The 17,785-nt window shown below is 34.7% G+C and overlaps 2 pseudogenes; both read left to right on the top strand.

The window, feature by feature from the left end:
* Window positions 1–5,666: 5,666 nt before the first annotated feature.
* On the top strand, window positions 5,667–6,693 carry LOC114892190 (annotated as a pseudogene).
* A 788-nt stretch (window positions 6,694–7,481) lies between these two features.
* On the top strand, window positions 7,482–13,586 carry LOC114892189 (annotated as a pseudogene).
* The last annotated feature ends 4,199 nt before the right edge of the window (window positions 13,587–17,785 follow it).

Below are 17,785 nucleotides of genomic sequence, written 5' to 3'. Positions count from 1 at the left end.
GGCCCCGGCCCCGGCCCCGGCCCCGGCCCCGGCCCCGGCCCCGGCCCACGGGCCCAGCCGCCCTGCGGCACGAACCCGTGTCCCCTACATCGGCAGGCGGACTCCCAACCACTGCGCCACCAGGGAAGCCCCCATCAGCCCATTTTAATTTGAGCCTTTAAAAGTCTTTCATAAGGTTGAGAAAATGACCTTTTTGTTTAAATTCTATTCTCCACTGAATTTTTCATGCTAAATGATTGAAGGCTTATTGTTCAAGGGGAAAAAATAACAATAATCTTACAAAGTCATAGTATAGTAATAGTTCTGAAAATGTGTTTCAAATTATAGATTTTTCAAAAATGTATTTTTATGACTCTGCAGTAGTACCACATTAAATAGATTAATAATTAAGATTATATGTGGTCTTTCTATGACCCTCAAGCAATACAATTTTATTTTAAAAGATTATTGAAAAACAAATTGCTGTGATTCTAATTACTACCTCTAACTGGGGTAGTAGGGAATCATTCTTATACTGATTTTCAGCTCCATCTCTTATTCCCTGATTATTATTTTATTTCAGGTAAAATATCCTAGAAGAATGATCTTTATCTCTGTATAAGGGGCAATATACCTCAGTGGAAATGAACTTTAAATGTTTTATGAAATGAAAGACAATTGATATGTCTATCTAGTGGATAACCTATGCTTTCAAGATAAGCATCAGGGACATAGCTTGATGAAGGTAAAGAAGTCTCATTCATGGTAAAAACCACATTCAGTATCATGTAACTGTTTAGACTGCTGTATCCTCTGAAGTCAAAAGAAACTAGTTCCTTGATGAGTTTACTGCAACACATACTTAAAGCAAAAACTGTGACTACTCTTAGACATTATATTTTAAATATTGTATTTCACTTCAATAATTATGTTAAGATTAATTTTATTATTTTTCTTGCATGCACATATTTTTAATTTGGACTATTTCTTGGATGGCTAAGTTTACACAGATATTACTTATGCAAAAATAATATAAAGGTCTGTATTTGAAGTTTATTTACTTATATTGAATTTGAATCATCTCAGGGTTACAAGGGCAAAGGGGCTGGGGAGCATCTTGGTGCAGTGAGCTAGGACCAGGATTCACTAGTCCTGTGTATCCTCTACCTAAGAGAGCATGTCCCTAGAGCATCCTTGTATTCCCAGTTACAGTAGGGAACATGTCTTCTTCTTCCTTATTTTATCTTCAAGTTTTTATGTTATGCTTAGCATATAATTATAGTCCTTAATATTTTGGGAATGATGAAAGTGGGTAAAGGAGGTAAAGTATTTCAAAAAGTACAAATGTATGGGGAGAATTTTATGCAGTTCTATTCAAATAAATATTCTGTAAGTCGTATGGCTCCATAACAGTGCTAGCTATTAATAGTTCCATTTTTATAAACTTTTATTGTTGCCTGATAATATTGAGTAGACATATGCTCTATATCCATGGCTTTCAGTTCTACACATTTTTTGTTTCCATGCCCTGAGATGAGTTACAAATATCTTTAAATTAACCCTACAATAAAGATTTTTAATAAAAACAGAACTCAAAAGTCAATGGAACAATGCAAAAAAATATATACGAATAAGGATAAGGATCTGGAGAGGATGAATCATGATAAAAATAAGTACACATTTAATTGTTTCTTTGATGAAGTTGTTTAGGTAGAAATTTGTGATTTTCAGTTTGTAGAGCTAATAATAGTAAATGAGTTCTCAAATCTACCATAGTGAATAAAAATGTTAATATTGCTTCTTCTCTCACTGCCAAAGGTTCTGGTTTTGGTTTACAACACACTTTAAGTGGATGTTATTTTAATTTGACACTAGCTGACATTAAAGGTGCTAGATGGGGGCTTCCCTGGTGGTGCAGTGGTTGAGAATCTGCCTGCTAATGCAGGGGACACGGGTTCGAGCCCTGGTCTGGGAGGATCCCACATGCCGCGGAGCAACTAGGCCCATGAGTCACAACTGATGAGCCTGCGCGTCTGGAGCCTGTGCTCTGCAACAAGAGAGGCTGTGATAGTGAGAGGCCCGCGCACTGCGATGAAGAGTGGCCCCCGCTTGCCACAACTAGAGAAAGCCCTCACACAGAAACGAAGACCCAACACAGCAAAAATAAATTAATTAATTAATAACTCCTACCCCCAACATCTTCTTAAAAAAAAAAATTAAAAAAAGGTGCTAGATGTTACCTAATGCACTGGAGCTATATTATAATTAGACTCTTTTAGGATTGAAATTTGTAATCTGTTTAAATCTATTGGTAAATATAGTACCATAAAATCTTCCAATCTTCAGTATATTTCTTTTTTATTAATGCCAATTGAACCTCTCATTTGGAATTTTGTCAAAATCAGAGAAATGACTTTGGATGTTGGAAGAAGAGGCTGGGACATGGGAGATTTCTTCTTATGGGGGATATGAGATACAGGATGTCTTTTAGCTACTTCTGAACTTAACATTTATTTTAGCACTTTTCCTTCATCTATTAAATGATTTATTTTTTATAATACATAATAGGTGGCATAGACAAAAATTGAGTGCTTCAACTTTATGGAGAGTGTTTTACACCATTAATTGTTTTTAATACTTACCACAGTATAAATTAATTATCCTTGGAATCAGAGTTGATAGAAAACCTAATTAGATAACTTTTTATATGCTTATCAAAAGACTTAAAATTTCTCTCTTTATTTAAAAGAAATAAAGAGGATAATAAATATATGTTTTAATCATGACACAAATTTAAACTATATTCCAGACTGCCATGAATTCATGGGGAATCAAGTGTGATTAATACATCATTTGACCAAAACCAAATCAGAGCTAAGGGAAAGTAGCTCAGTTAACTACACACTCTAAAATTTGTCTTGTGTGTAAAGATTCTGATTAAACCCAGAACATCCACGACCTACTCTCTGAAAGTAATAAAAGACCAATATCTGACAAATTTTCTACTATTTCAATAATTTTTCTCTGTAAAATCTCATAGGTGGCATTTCCTCCTCTTAGTCTCTTGTCAACCTTTTTCAGATTCCTTCAAGCTTGATTATTTAATTCCAGATATTTATCACCATAATTACATGATGACATGAAATATACAACTTTGAAATTTAGGGTAGATTTCCATTCATTAGTTTACTAAGAAGTGCTATCTGATGATATTTATTATATCCCATAAATCACAAGCTATGTCTGTTATTCCATTTATTTTAAAAAACATAAGCCAATTTTTATGATAAACATGTAAATTATTGTATTTAACTCTCATCGTTTGTTATTAGTAATGTGAAAATATTTTCGACTACTGTAAAGAGAATGAAAGTATATAGGAATATTACTAGTTTTAGTAATATTCAAAAAGCAATTGTTAGCTCTGTCTTTTTTTGTTGTTATTGCTATTTTTTGTGTCTCTTATTTCTGGGCTAGGACATTAAAAAATTTAACAGTATGGTACAATGTATTTTTAATTTTGTTTTCTGAATTAAATAAGTATTCATCTTTATATCACTGTGTTTTTTGTTTCAGGTAGAAACACTGTTCTTTGGAGTAAGGATCTATAATGATAGCCTGTTTAATAATATTTTTATTAAGAATTGGTTTCAATTAGATCAAATTATTTTTGGAATATATTAAAGTGTATAGTATCATTCTTATTTAACTTACTGATACGTTTATTTTTAGTAGGACTTGTCTGTTTTATATCAGCTTGGCTGATAACAGATAACTATAACTTTGTAATAGATCATGGGATTCTGCTTGTCATAATTGTATTCAAATTTGCATGTTTTATTCAGCAGTGATTTTGTCAGTCCTCTTGTTTGTCATATTTTGATATCAGTGTTGGCTAGTTTTGTTGAAAATATTTTGAATTTCTTATCTTTGTTTCACAATAGCTTTATAATAAGTCTTACCTAATACTTTCAAATTTCTACTGAGGTATCAGTAATTTTCTAATTCTCTATCTTGATTTAGAAGTAACTGATAGTCTTTTACTATTATTTCTTTCATGCATGCTCAAATTAAAAAAAATCATCCTCTCAATAGTAAAGAACACAGTTGGGTATAAAATAGAAGAATTTGGATTTTACCTAGGCTAAAAAGCATTGACTTTGGTCAGTAATTTTATGGCTCTCTGACATTCTATGGTTCAGGAGGATTCCCATGGGGATTTTCTATCCTTCTGCTCCATTTTGCACATTCAGTATGTGCTCTCAAATTTATGAGGTGGGTAGAGGTGCTTCCTTGACATATACTTCACTCCTGTTCTGAATTTTGCAGTTAACCTTGGGAGGTATTTTATTTTATGTTTAAATACAGTTTTATATATGCAGATAATCTTAGATAAATCTGGAATATTTTATTATGTCTCTTCTTAGGCTAATTTTATTATATGCTTATTTCTTTTTGTGTCCTGACATACTTCATGGTATTTTAAGAAAGAAATTGTAAAGAGGGTATACATGAGTTCTTGTATGCATAATGACATATTTATAAGATCTCCCAAGCTTTTCTCAAACTGTCCTATGGTTTCTCACTTATTCACTTGTATTAAAACCTTTTCTCATAGTTCAATAATACCCTTATTATTTCTCAGTATAGCAGCCTGTTATTAACACATCTGTCTGTGTCAGTCTACTCACTTTGCCTCATCCCTGCTGTCTCCTTATGTAGACAGGCTGACAGTCATACATGGTTGTGATAGAGAATAGCTGTAAACTTCTGATGGACAAAATCAGTCTGGTTCATATTTAGAGTTTCAGAAACAATGTGTCATGCCCATAATATAGATACACAATAAATGCTAAGATGCTAAATTTAAATGCTAAATTTAATATTTTCTTCTGCAGTTTTATTAAATGTTTTGAGACCAAGGGGCCTCTAGTTAGTAGACATTATTTGCTCTGGAATTACACAAGGGACAGGTTTATGTCAGAAATTAAAGGAGAAAAAAATTAAATTTATTAGCTTTGAATCAACCATTTTTAAAATGCTACTTGAGTCAAAGTTATGTTTTAAATTTATATTTTATTAATTCATACTCAAGTTTTTCCTCATGTCTGGTATATTTTTTCCTCAATTGATTAAATCTCTTCTACATTCACAGGAAGAAGTAAACACTAACTAATTCATAAAGGCTGCATGTGTTATTATACTTTATACTATTTCATAGCCAATTTAAATTCAAAATGGAGAAGTACAGTAAACATTTAAAAATTATAATATATATGACCAACACTGTCATGACAATTTTATTATTTATACAAGTGAATTAATTAGAAGACTATGTTTATAACAAAAGAACTCAGCTACAGTGTATCACCCTGAAGATATTAATATTTACAAAAGAGGAAAATAATTTATGTTGGCAAGGCATCTCAATGTTTATTTTTATTTTCAAAATATATTTAATTCTACCTTCAGTAAAAAGGTTTTTTTATTTTATTTTATAATTTGTTTAGTGGCTATTGTTTAACAGAAAAAGATTTACTGTATTGAGTAGAGGGAGATATTCACCCAAGGTGATTCAAGAAAATTTTCTTACATTTAATAATCATCATCTTTTTCTCTTAAAGGGAAATCAGAAATGCTACATGAAATTTTCAAATATTATCTGCTTTTATATTTTTAGTTAAGCCATGAAAACAGGAAATCAAACTGTTTAAACAGATTTTGTACTTTCTCCGTCTTTTCCAATATGATCCAATCAACTCTTTTCTCTTTGCTGCCATTGCAATTCTGTTTTCAGTGGCTCTGATGGGGAATATCATACTGATTCTTCTCATCCGATTGGACAGAAGACTCCACACTCCAACGTACTTTCTACTCAGTCATCTCTCTTTCATTGACATCATGTACATCTCCACCACTGTGCCCAAGATGGCAATTAACTTTCTGTCTAATAGTTAAGACCATTACTTTTTTAGGCTGTGAGATTCAAGCATTTGCGTTCTTGGCCCTTGGTGGAACTTAAGCCCTTCTTCTTGGTTTCATGTCTTATGATCGCTATGTAGTCATCTGTCATCCATTGTGTTACCCTGTACTCATGAGCAAGAATATCTGTTGGCTCATGGTCACATGTGCATGGACCAGTTGTTCCATCAACTCTTGAATACATACAGTGTATGCATTTCAACCTCCCCTCTGTAGCTCTCAACTCATTAATCATTCTTTTGTGAAGTTCCATCCATGTTGCCATTGGTGTCTCAGGACACTTCCCAGTATGAATATATAATAGTCCTGAGTGGCCTTATTATTCTGTTGTTATCCATGTTGCCATTGGTGTGTCAGGACACTTCCCAGTCTGAATATACAATAGTCCTGAGTGGACTTATTATTCTGTTGTTGCCTTTCATGGCCATTGTAGCTTCCTATGCCTGTGTGCTTACTGTGGTATTCCACATGAGTTCAGGAAATGGACAGAAAAAAGCTTTCTCTACTTGTTCCTGTCACCTAATTGTGACAAGCTCATTCTATGTGACCTCTCTCTCCACCTATACAAGGCCACCCTCCTTGCATTCCCCTGAAGAGGATAAGATAGTAGCAGTGTTTTACACCATTGTTACACCTCTTCTGAACCCATTTATCTGCAGCTTGAGGAATAAATGAGTTATGGGGGCCTTGAAGAGACCATTGGGACCATATATATTTGTACAGAAAATGTGACTGTAGGACCTCCCTTTTGACTGAGACCAAACAACATAAAAAGCTATGCCTAGAATACTGTTTTGGAATATGCATACTCTAAGAATACTGCCTAGACAAATGTAAAGTCTATGAAAAGTTTATTAAATAAATAAAATGATAAAAATCTTGATTCTTTCCTGATATCAGAAATAACTCACACATTGTTATTGGAATTAGATGAATTTTCAGTATAGAAGCTAAAGAAACAGTGTGATTTTCCAAATTGTTTAACTACTAAAGCAGTAGAATTCAACTCTGTTACCCCACAGTTTTCATATTATAAATATTTTAATTGCCCTTTTAGAACCTGAAATCCAATGCATGGGAAATATTATTTATCCAAACACATAAAATTAAGAGAATCTATAAGTGACCAAATGGAGCAAAGTACATAATCCACTCATTCAACAAATGTGTAATGTTTTAATTACATGTGTGACACTGGTAATAATGAAGTAATCAAAGATAAAAATGACAGATGTCTCTGATCTCATAATGTTTCTATTCCAGTTCGGGGAGATATTCAATATATAACAAATTTTGCAGTGTATCAAAAAGTAATAATGAAAAAGTAATAATGAAAAAATAAAGCAAGAAATTTTAATGGAAAATTTGCAATATTATTTAAAATTGTCCACCAAAGGTACACTAAGAAGGTGATATTTGGTCAAAGACTGAAAGAAGATTATGAAGTAAGTCAAATGGATAGCTGGTGATGTGTTTTCTGGTAGAGGAAGAAGCAAATGAGAATGTCACATGTAGAGAAAATGCTTGGCAAATTCAAAGAAGATCAAAATGTAAGTAAGTTGATGGGTTGTAGGAAATGAGTAGATATAGTGAAAACAGATTATAAAGTAGACTAATAAAAAAAATTTGTGTTTAATTTAAGATGATCCAGAATCATTATTGGGTTTTGCAGAGAGGATTGAAATGGGCTGTGAAGCCATTGCAGCAGTCTCCTTGTGATAAAATATATTGGACCAAAATGGTAATTGAGGAGGAGCAAGAAGTAGCCAGATTCCATATTTGAGGTTTTTTGGCAGATCTGATGTGAAATGTGATGAAATTTTAAAAGCTCAGAATTAGGCTAAGATCATGAACTGAACAAATGGAACAAGTCATTTAATTGTGCACATAATTTCCACTCTAGCGGTAGCTCCTCCATAACAGCTCCATCATGTCACATAGCTATTATTTCACTTTTGAGATGAGAAATTTTACGATCTACTCTCTTAGCAACTTTCAATACATAATACAATACTATTAACTAAAATCAACATTATGCACATTAGATTGAAAACTTACTCCTATTCCAACTGGAGGTTTGTTCTCTTTGAACAACATCTCCCCATTTAACTCAAACCCCAGTTCATGATACCCACCATTCTAACCTCTGTTTCTACAATTATAGCTTTTTCAGATACCACGTATAAGTAATATCATATAGTATTTGCTTTTCGCTGTCTTTTTTTCACTTAGCATAATGCCCTCAAGCTCCATCCATATTGTTCCTATTGGCAGGATTTTCTTTTTATTTATGACTGGAAATATTTCATTGTGTATATATGTACCACAGTTTCTTATCCATTCATTCACTGACAAACACTTAGGTTGTTTCCATATATTGGCTTTTGTGAATAATGATGCAATAAATGTTGGAGTGCAGATATCTCGTCAGTATTCTTTTTTCATTTCTTTTGGATTATTCCCAAAAGTAAGATTGCTACATCATACAGAAGTCCTATTTTTAATTTCTTGAAAAAAGTCCATACTGTTTTTCATAGTGGTTGTACCAACTTATACTCCCAATGACAGCACACAAGTGTTCCTTTTTAGCCACATCCTCAACACTTGTTACATATTGTTTTCTTGATTATAGTCATTCTATCATGAGTGAGGTATTATACCATTTTGGTTTTGATTTGTACTACCCTGAAAATAATAATGTTGAGCGTTAATTTTATGTACTTGGTGACCTTCACACATATTCTCTGGAAAAATCTATTCTGGCCTTTTGCCCACATTTAATTGAAATTTTTATTTTTTTGCTATTGAGTTGTGTGAGTTTTGTAATATATTTTAACTCCTTAAATATATGGATATATGGTTTGAAGATATGTTTTTTCCCATTCTGGAGGTTATATTTAACTTCATTGATCCTTTATTTTGCTATTCAGAAACATTTTAGTTGGAGCACTTCCTGCAAGGCAAGTCTAGTGACGATGAACTAACTCCATTAGCTTTTCTTCGCCTGGGAAAGTCTATTTCTCCTATATATCTGAATGATAACTTTGCTGTATAAAGTATTCTTGGTTAGAAATTTTAATCATTTAACACTTTGAATGTGTCATTTCACTCTCTCCAGGCCAGTAGATTCTCTGCTGAGAAATTCACTGATTGACTAATGGGGTTCCATTGTGGGTTACTTTTTTCCCCTGGCTTCCTTTAAGCTTCTTTTTATATTATTGATTTTTGAGAGTTTAGTTATAATGGTACACAGACACTTTCAGTAACATGGCAATGAGCAAAACAAAGAACATGTCCAGGTCCATATATGTGGAATGTGGAAGTCATTTCTTCCATTAAGATAAGAAGAATGCAGTGAATATTTGTAAAGCCATATTCTTTCACTCACAGACCCCAACTATCCATCCACAAGAAATTGTCTGGGAAAACCAGTGCTCACAGAAGATAATTTTTACACTTATCATGGTAGATAAATCACTATGGATCTTGGAAAAGGAAGACTATTCTAGAGGAAAAATCCAGGAGCAATAATTACAAAATGAGAAAACTATTCAACAAGAAAAAAATTGGCTTTATTTATGAATGTTCTTCACCCAAAATATAGGGTGCATTCAAATGAGTGAGATTTGGGAATGTCTATGGAACAATTCTTGTGTTGTTCCTAATCTTGCTTTCCACATGGGCATGTATATTGCTGTTCTCAGGATCCTGATTCATCAACTATGTTAGGTATTTCAATGTCTTGTATTTTATGAGTCATAAGATAAGTGAAGACATTTTGGAACCTTCTGCATACCTGCTCATCACCCATGACTAAATGAGACTTTTGGTTGTCTCTGGAGGAAAGTGTTGAGAATATTTTCTTTGAGTGAATTAGCTGACCAAACATTTGGTAATCAAAAAAGGTTAACTCTTTAATTAGTGATTTTAGTTCACAATCTCTTTTCTACTTATCTCCTTTCCAAAGTTATTCTCATTTGTAAATATTTTCTCTCTCAAAAAAAGCACAGTTTTATAATTGACAAGAATTATGATTGAGCAAGATGAGAGAATAAGAGTTTCCTCTGTTTGCATTTCCCACAGCAACAAGAACGTGGCAGCCATCCAAGAACAAAAATGGCTTTAGAGGAGTTTCGTAAGCCCAGTAGGAAATTGTGAAACTCCAGCGGAGCCCAAGACCAAGAAAGACATCTTTGAGAGGGCATGCCTGACCCACTTGTCAAGGTCTTTGACAGTGGTCCTCATTATGGACTCAGAAAAAACCCCAATCCCCTGTGGATTCAGCTACAGCCCTGTTAACCTTGGTCCTGTCACCAGCACTCTCCACAAAGAGCTCTCAGAAAAGCCACACATCCATTCCCAATGAAGCAGGCCTGCAGAGCCCTGTCCTCACTGTGGACACTGAAGCAGCCCTGTGACTTAGTTCCTGCCCTACTCTATTGTGGTAGAGAGCCAGTCTCACCTCTTGAAAAACTGCACAGTTTCCCAAGAGGAACCCTTCCAGGGACTTGGTGGGAGCCACACCTACCCACAAACCTTGTAACAGACCTGCTTGCTGTAGGCTTATCTGTGTACCATGAGGATAATCGTACCAGCGACAGCCCCACTGACCGAGGACCTGAGGGAGTCCCATTCATCCAGAGACCTCAGAAGATCCACACTTGCCTCAGACCTTGGTAATTGGCCTGACCAAAACAGTATTAAAAATAACTAGAGATAAATAAAGTCCATAATGTATAGACAATATAAGAAGATGTAAAGTGTAGCATAAATAAAACACAAGTGGGGAGTAAAACTGTTGAATTTTTGTCTGCTACTGAAGTTCAAGTTATATTAGATTGAAATAGGCTGTTATGACTATAAGATACTTTATATAAGCCTCATGGTAACCACAAAGCAAAATCTTATAGTAGATATACAAAAGATGAAGAGAAAGGAATCAAAGCATACCAGTACAAAAAATAAACATATTACAAAAGGAAGACAGTAAAGAAAAAGAACGGAATGTAAGAACAACAAAACAGTTAGAAAACAATGACCATGGGCTTCCCTGGTCGCGCAGTGGTTGAGAGTCTGCCTGCCGATGCAGGGGACACAGGTTCGTGCCCCAGTCCGGGAAGATCCCACATGTCGCAGAGCAGCTGGGCCCGTGAGCCATGGCCGCTGAGCCCGCGTGTCCGGAGCCTGTGCTCCGCAATGGGAGAGGCCACAACAGTGAGAGGCCCACATACCGAAAAAAAACAAAACAAAACAAAACATACACAAAAAAAAACAATGACCATAATGGCAATAGTTTTCCCTTGCCTATCAATAATCACTTTAACTCTAAACACATTAAATTTTAGAATCAAAACACATAGAGTTTCTGAGTGGCAAAAAACTAAGACTCAACTATATGCTGCATACAAGAGACACACTTTAACTTTAAGATCATATTTAGGCTAAAAGTGAATGGTTGGAAAAAGATATTCTATGCAAATATTAACCAAAATAGAGCAGTATTGGCTATACATATAGCAGACCAAATAGTCTTTAAGACAAAATCTGTCACAATGGACAAATAAAGTCATTATATAACGAAAAGGTAGCCAATTCATCAAGATATAAAACAATAGTAAATATGTATGTATTCAACATTAGAACACTAATGTTCTAATGTTGAACAAATATTAAGAGAATTGAAGGGAGAAATATACACAGTACAGTAACAGTCAAGGACTGCAACACCTACTTGCAACAATAAACAATAGATCATAAACACAGACTGAGGAAATGACTGACTTAAACTGATCTTTAGACCAATGAACCTAACAGATGTGTACTGACATACAACAGCAACTAAACACAAATCATTCTTCTGAAGTTCTCATGAAGCATTCTCCAGGATAGCTCTTATATATGGTCACAAAATAAGTATGAACCAATTTAAGAAAATTGAAATCATATCAAATATCTATTTTAATTACAATGGTAGGAAATAGAATGAATATTAATGAGAAATTTTACAAATATGTGGAAAATTAAAATTTCACTCTTGAAAAACCAGTGGGCCTAGGAAGAAGAGAACAAGTGGGAAATCAAAAAGCCTCTCGAGACAAATAAAAATATATTTTAAAAAACCACATATGGGACACAGCAAAAGCAGTTCTAAGGGGAATGTTTATAGTGACGAACACTGATGTTAAGAAAAGAAAGAAATTAAACACCCTTTGTTTGCATTTTAATGACATAGGAAAAGAAGAACAAACTAACCCCAACATTACCAGAAATAAATATCTTTAAAAGAATCACAACAAAAATAAATAAAATGGAGATTAGGGAACACAATAGAAAGAAACTTTAGCTAGACAACCATAAAAAAGGAAGAAATCAAATAAATAATATTATTAATGGAAAAAGTGATATTACTCTGTACAGAAATATTAAGGATCATAAGAAAATACTGTGAACAATTATTTGAAAGCAGATTGGATAACCCAGAAAAGAATATCCTGAACAGGATAAATTCCTAGGAACATGCAATCTTCCAAGACTGAAATCATGAAGAAATAGAAAACCTGAATAGATCAATAACAAGTAAGGATATTGAAGTAATAATCAAAATAATCTCAACAAATAAAAGCCAAGGACTAGATGTCTCCATGGGTGAATTCTACTAAACATTTAAATAAGAATTAAAGCCAAACTTTCTCAAATTCTTCCAAAAAATAGCAGATTTGGTAAGAACACTACAAGAAAAGATAATTGCACAATATCCAGATTTTATATTTCTGTCTTTTCCAATTGGGACAAATAAACACTTGCCATTTTGTTGTCATTGCAAACTTCTTTTCAGTGACTCTGAAGGGGAAATATCATAGTGATACTTCCCATCCAATTGTATCAATACATCTGACTCCACAGTCCAATGTACTTTCTACTCAGCTCTCTTTCATTGACATGATGTACTTCTCCACCACCATGCCCAAGATGGCAATTAATTTTCTGTCCAATAGTAAGACCATTACTTTTTTAGGTTGTAAGATTCAAACATTTTTGTTCTTGACACTTGGTGGAACTGAAGCCCTTCTTCTTGGTTTCATGTCTTATGATCGCTATGTAGCCATCTGTCATCCTTTACGTTACCCTTTACTCATGAGCAAGATGATCTGTTGGTTCGTGGTCACATGTGCATGGACCAGTTGTTCTGTCAACTCTTTAATACATATGCTGTTTGCATTTCAACTTCCCTTCTGTAGCTCTTGACTCATTAATGTCTTTTTCTGTGAAGTTCCATCCCTGGTGCTTGCTATTGGTGTCTCAGGATACTTCCCAGTATGGATATACAGTTCTCCTGAGTGGCCTTATTATACTGTTGTTACCTTTCATGGCCATTCTAGCTTCCTATGCCTGTGTGCTTACTGTGGTATTCCACATGAGTTCAGGAAATGGACAGAAAAAAGCTATCTCCACTTGTTCTTCTCACCTGATTGTGGCAGGCTTATAAAAGGACGAGGGAGCAGCAGAGTTTTACATCATTATCACACCTTGTTTTGAATGCATTTATTTATACCCTGAGGAATAAAGGGGTTATTGGGGTCATGAAGAGATTGTTGGAGGCATGCATATTTATACAGGAACTGTGACTTTAAGAACCCCTTACTGATTGAGATTAAGCACAATTAAAACCTGTCCTTAGAATACTGTTTTAGAATATATAAAAGCTAAGCAATATAAATAAAATAAAAATTGGTAAATGTCTTGATTTTGGGGGGTTTCAGAATTTACTTAAACATTGTTATTGGAACTAGATGGATTTACAATCTGGAATCTGGAAAAAGAGTGTTGTTAACCTTGTTTGTCTTCTGAAGCAATAGATTCCACCCCTGTCAATTCAATCTTCACATCTCACAACACATTTTGTAATGTCTTCCTTATCACCTGAAATGCAACACACAGGAAATCCAATCTATCCAACCACATGACATTAAGTTAATCTTTGTAACATTGAGGTAAACTGCAATATAGAGCAAAATACATAATGCATTCATTTGTGCATCCACTCAACAACTGATTTATTGCTTTACTCTGTGTGGCACTAGTATAGGCACTGGGGATAGGGGAGAAAATAAAGAACTGACAGAAATCTCTGATCTCATGAAGGTCCCCAGAGTGGGGACACATAAAATTAATAAAATAAGAGAGAAAAATTGAGAAAATATACAAAAAACCCTAATAATTGTAATGAAAAGGGCCGGAAATTGGGATAGGAAAAGCCTGACAGTTTTATAATTTTACATAAAATTGTCCATGAAAGGGCAAATATGAGGGTGATATTTGGTCAAAGATTGAAATGAGAGGAGTTAATAAGTCAAATGGAGTTCTGGTGAAGAATGTTCTGGGCACAGAAAGAAGCAAGTGAAAATGTCCTGAAGAGACAGCATGCCTGGCAGTTCAAAGAAAATCAAGGATTACATTGGTGGGTTGTAGAAAATGAGTAGAGGTAATGGAGCCAGAATTTTAAATATAAGGATGACCATTGTGAGGATTTGGGCTTTTAATCCAATAATTGGCAACCATTATCGTGTTTGCAGAGAGAATTGAAACGGTCAATTAGGAAGTCATTGCATTAGTACAGTTGTGACTAGATACTGCCTTGGACCAAGGTGGTAACAGTGGAGGAGCATGAAATCACCAATCTCTGGAGATTAGTATAAGGCAAAATTTATGGCTTAAGAACAGATATGATGTGAATTGCAGGGCAATTAAAAGAGTGCAGAATTGATTTAAGATCTTGGACTAGTCAACTGGAAGTTAAAAAAAAAAATGTCGTTACTTTTAAGGAAAACCACAGGAGAAACATTTCCGTCGTCCAGTTTCTTTGTGCTCTTTCACTGTTAGCACCTTTGCCCCTGTAGTGGTCATTATTATGACTTCCATCAATGTTGAGTAGAAGCCCTTATTAATGGAATCAAAGAGGAATTTATCTTGTGTCTGACTTTTTTTTCTCAGTGCTTATGAAATTCAACCATATTTTTGCCTCAGTAAGGACTCAGTGATGATGTCATTTTTATTGCTGACTAGCTTTCCATTGTATACATACATGGCTAATGCTTCTATTGGAAAGTTGGATATTTTTAGCTATTATGAATAAAGCTGCTATAACCGTTCCTATACAAATATTTTCTTATGGGCATATGCACTCAGTTCTCTTAATTATATACCTAGAGATGAAATTGTTTGACCATAGGTAAGTTATACGTTTAAGTTTAAAAAGACATTTAAATTGTGGTATTGGTATCTAATATTCCAACTAGGCATATATGAAAACTTCTTAGCACCTAAGTTTTTGTGTAGGTAATGCAATGAATTGGTGCTAAATTTAAAGTATATTTTCTGTGAAATATGTTAGAGAATCACTGACAGCAACTTTGTGTCCATTGTCAGTATGTTTAATTACAATTTTAATAATCTTAGGATTATTAAATAAACCCAATAAATTGGATTTTCTTTAGTTAGCTTATTTGTTTACAATATAATGTGCACCCATAAGCCCACCACCAACCCAAGAATTAAAACAGTAAAATTGGGGACTTCCCTGGTGGTCCTGTGGTAGAGAATCCATATTCCAATGCAGGGTATGTGAGTTCAATCCCTGGTCGGGGAACCAAGATCCCACATGCCATGGGGCAGCTAAGCCCCTGCACACCACTACTGAACTCATGTGCCTCAACTAGAGAGCCCGCGTTCAGCAAACTACAGACCCCATGCACTCTGGAGTCCATGCACCACGACTACAGAGCCCACGCTCCCTGGAGCCCACGCACCACAACTAGAGAGAGGAAAACTGCAAGCCACAACTAGAGAGAAGCCTGCGCAGCACAATGAAAAGCCCGCATGCTGCAGCAAAAGATCCTGCATGCCTCAATGAAGATCCCACCTGCTGCAAGCAAGACCCGATGCAGCCAAAATAAATAAATAAATACAACAGTAAAATTGTTAGAGCTCTTCAGAGTTTCACCTATCCTGTCTCATGCCTCCCCCATTATTCTGATTTTCTAGAGTATTATTCCCTTGCAATATTTATAATATTACCAAATATATGTATTCTTGGAAGTTTATAGAATTTTTACCATTAGAATTTTGAACTTTATAAAAATTTCTTGTGCTGTAGGTCATGTTTTTTAGAACTTATGTTTTTTAACTTGGCATTATTTTGCTATATTTATAGAGCTAGCTATAACTGCAATCTATACTTTTCATTGTTAGATAGCATTCTATTTTATTATATTATCAAACACTTCTTTTTGTTTGTTTGTTTTTTTGTCAATCGATGCTTGACTTTTTCCTGTTTTCCAGTTTTCTTCCAGTTACATGTGGTGCATTTATAAATATTTATGTACATACCTCCTGTTTCCCATGTACAAGAGTTTATATTGGATATACATATATGAGTGAAGTCGCTGGTTCATAGTGTATTAAAATAGTCAAGGTTATTGTATAATGCCAAATATTTTCCAAAATGGTTGTAGCAACTTATATTTGCAAGAGGAATGTATATTATTCTGAAGATTGTCATCTCCAAATTTCAGATTGGTCATTTAAGACATCTTAATTTTTAATAATTAATTGGTTTTAAATAATAATTAACTTTGGATGTTTTCCTTGTTTGAAATATTTTATGCACGTAAACTATTTGTGCTTTATATAAAATGATTGTTTTCATGCCTTGCAAAGCTAAATTACACTAAGTGAGAGGCAGAAAAAAGAAAACTGTAATGTATGTGTAGGGGAGGATAAGTATCATTTCTTTTTACTCTTCTAAGTTCTTGGCTGGGGTCCCTGTAAACAAAGACACAATAACAAGAGAAAATAATGTAAATATTTATTATGTGGTATATGTGATTGGGAGTCTTTATATTAAAATGAAGTCCTATCAGTAGAGCTAAACTGATTTTAAAAAATACCTAGCATTTTTGAACTAGGTTTCTGGTGAAGAATGGAGTTGTAGAAAAATGTGGTAGGGTAAAAACGGGTATGACGTAATTGTATTAAACTGGGAGAAACCTAGAAAGTTTAGATTCCTCTCAGTCTCCTGCCACGTTATAGATAAGAATGTTCCTTTCCTCCACATGTAGGGAGGGCACCTCTTATATTAGGGTCTTATGAATTGCTCCAGGGTAAGGTCAGAAAGTTTTCTTTACCTGCCATTTCTAAATCTTTCATCTTAAAATATTTGAAAAGGCAAGGTGCCATATTTAAGGTAGTGTGTCCTGAACCCTGTCACAAGGAATGAAAATAATATTGGAAGAAATATAAAATCCTAGGTTGTTTTAATATTTTCCATTATGATTTCTCCCAAATTTTCATGTCGACCATTTAGTTCCCCCAAATATACGAGTTTTATATCCAATTGCTAGCTTCTACTTTCAGGAATTTCTTCTTCTTCTTCTTCTTCTTCTTCTTCTTCTTCTCCTTCTCCTTCTCCTTCTCCTTCTCCTTCTCCTTCTCCTTCTCCTTCTCCTTCTCCTTCTCCTTTCTCCTTCTCCTTCTCCTTCTCCTTCTTTCTCCTTCCTTCTCCTTTCTCCTTCTTCTCCTTCTCCTCCTCCTCCTTCTTCTTCTTCTTTCTTCTTCTTCCTCTTCTTCCTCTTCTTCCTCTTCTTCCCCTTCCCCTTCCCCTTCCCCTCCTTCTCTTCCCCTCCTTCTCTTCTCCTTCTTCTCCTTCTTCTCCTCCTCCTCCTCCTTCTCCTTTCTTTCTTCTTCTTCTCCTTCTCCTCCTTCTCCTCCTCCTCCTCCCCCTCCCCTCCCCCTCCTCCTCCTCCTCCTCCTCCTCCCCCTCCCCTCC

This window comes from Monodon monoceros, unplaced genomic scaffold (genome assembly GCF_005190385.1).
Source record: "Monodon monoceros isolate NGI ecotype Baffin Bay Population unplaced genomic scaffold, NGI_Narwhal_1 Super_Scaffold_12, whole genome shotgun sequence".
Lineage (NCBI taxonomy): Eukaryota > Metazoa > Chordata > Mammalia > Artiodactyla > Monodontidae > Monodon > Monodon monoceros.
The sequence above is the reverse complement of the archived record's forward strand: the minus strand, read 5'-3'. Positions and strand labels throughout refer to the sequence as shown.